Source organism: Colobus angolensis, unplaced genomic scaffold, assembly GCF_000951035.1.
Source record: "Colobus angolensis palliatus isolate OR3802 unplaced genomic scaffold, Cang.pa_1.0 Scaffold12, whole genome shotgun sequence".
NCBI lineage: Eukaryota > Metazoa > Chordata > Mammalia > Primates > Cercopithecidae > Colobus > Colobus angolensis.
The window spans coordinates 13,606,726-13,609,289 of NW_012113141.1; positions in this window are offsets into that span (position 1 = coordinate 13,606,726).

Genomic DNA, 2,564 nt, shown 5'->3' on the forward strand with positions numbered 1-2,564 from the left:
TGTTGCCCAGGCTGGAATGCAGTGGCGTGATCTCAGCTCACTGCAACCTCTGCCTCCTGGGTTCAAGGAATTCCCCTGCCTCAGCCTCCTGAGTAGGTTGGACTACAGGCATCCGCCACCATGCCCAGCTAATTTTTTTTGTATTTTTAGTAGAGACAGAGTTTCACTATGTTAGTCAGTCTGGTCTCGAACTCCTGACCTCAAATGATCTGCCCACCTAGGCCTCTTAAAGTGCTGGGATTACAGGCGTGAGCCACCGCGCCAGGTCTTAAAGCTCATTTTAAAAAAGATGATTGGGTGACTGGGCTCGGTGGCTCACACTTGTAATCCTAGCACTTTGGGAGGCCGAGGTGGATGGATCACGAGGTCAAGAGATCGAGACTATCCTGACCAACATGGTGAAATCCTATCTCTACTAAAAATACAAAAATTAGCTGGGTGTGGTGGCACGCACCTGTATACAGTCCCAGCTACTCGGGATACTGGGGCAGGAGAATCACTGAACCCAGGAGGCGAAGGTTGAAGTGAGCCAAGATCACGCCACTGCATTCCAGCTTGGCGACAGAGCGAGACTATCTCAAAAATAAATAAATAAATAAAATGATTGGGGCACATTTCCCTAGGGTGACATCAGTGCATTTTCTATCAATAGGCAAATGTGACTAGGACCCAATTTCCCAAGCAGCCCTTTCAGAGAGTTACTGTGTAGAAAGGAGGGGTTGAACAGTCTCTTCAGGGGCATTTGAGTCAAATTGACAGAGAAATCCAGAGAGAAAATTCGTAAAAGCTCTGGTCTGGAAGAGATATGTCCAGTGCCACATTTAGAACATAATTACTGAGAAAAAGGCCTTAGAAAGAGAAACTTCCACCAACTGGATTGGCCAGAGCAGATGTTCATACAGAAAATAATACCCAAATATCAAGATGTTCAGAACAAAACCTCAAATGAAGCAAATTCTGAAGGATGTTGACTCAATGAGAAATGATAAAACTAAGCAAATCTTGAAATCAGGAGGAATTAAACCATTGTACAAGGGCAAGCCCTAGGGCATAGTGTCTTAGGATTACTCTTCGGGAATAGCCAAGCCTACCAGAGTGATTCCATAGGATAATATTCCTAAGAACATGTCTTCAGTCATGTTGTATCCATTGCCAGATCCCTTCAAAATAAAATGTCAAAAGAATCCTCATTGCCATGAGTAAAGCTCCTAAATAAAGAACAAAATTCCCAGCATATGTCACCAAAAATAATGGTATGTATATCTAGTCAAATAATGCCATCTGGAGATTAAAAGTTTCAAGTATAAGATTCATCAGGAAAAAAAATCTTCCAAGCAATTATTTAGGAGAGGAATAAGTAATGAATACTTTGAGCTAGGGCAATTCTCCCCAGCAAATGCTGTCAGAAAATCTATGGAGAGGGTGCAACTCCGTGAAGTTCCCTGGCAGACGCTAGTCAAAGGAAGAAAATCTTTAGAGAAAGACAGCCAAGACAAAATGTCTTTGGAATCAGCAGTTTGGAGCAAGCCTGAGTGGACACTGAGTTCATAATGCCATATGCCTGCAGCCCATCAGGAAGAAGTGTGCTGCATTTTCTCTCAGGCAGAAATGACCTCTCTGGAGTTGAAGCCAGTGAGTGACCAGGTACTACAGAGAAGGAATAAAATTATCTAGCCACACTTCACAAGTTTCATCACAAGAGACAAGTTCCCTAGAGGCTCTTAGTAAAAATTGAGTTGCTCTGCCTGGAATTTAAACCAAATTCCTTCCCGAAAGTAGTTATTCTATATTTAACTATAATTTTTCCACTATAGGGAAGTGATATTCCTAATTGATTTAATTTTTTTAGAGATAGGCTGGAGTGCAGTAGGTGATCGAGGCTTACTGCAGCCTCAGCCTCCTGGGCTTAAGTGATCTTCCCACCTCAGACCCCCCAAGTAGCTGGGGACTTCAGGTGCACACCACCACACTCAACTAATAATATTCTTTAGACATGAAGAATGATGGCAAAACTATCTAAGGAGCTACTTTTCAACATATTGTCATTCAAAAATTTAACAATGACATGTTATGTTGATATATAACAAAATATCAGGTGTAAATATGCACCAAATACTTTAGAAACTCCAGACAAAAAAGTAGATGGCAACAAGGCTATCTAAAGGATAATTGAGAGGGTGTAGCCCCTTCACTCAATGAAGAATGGAGACAAAACAAGAATAAAAAACTGATGGGCCAGGTGCAGTGGCTCACGCCTGTAATCCCAGCACTTTGGGAGGCCGAGGCAGGAGTTTGAAAACAGAGTGGCCAACATGGTGAAACCCCATCTCTACAAAAAATACAAAAATTAGCTGGGCATGGTGGCACACACCTGTAGTTCCAGCTACTCGGGAGGCCGAAGCAGGAGAATTGCTTGAATCCCAGAGGTGGAGGTTGCAGTGAGCCAAGATCATGCCACTGCACTACAGCCTAGGCGACAGAACAAGACTCTGTCTCAAAAAATAAAAAAAAATTTATAGAAAGTAAAAAATCAAAACTTTTATTAGACTCAGCAACTACATGAC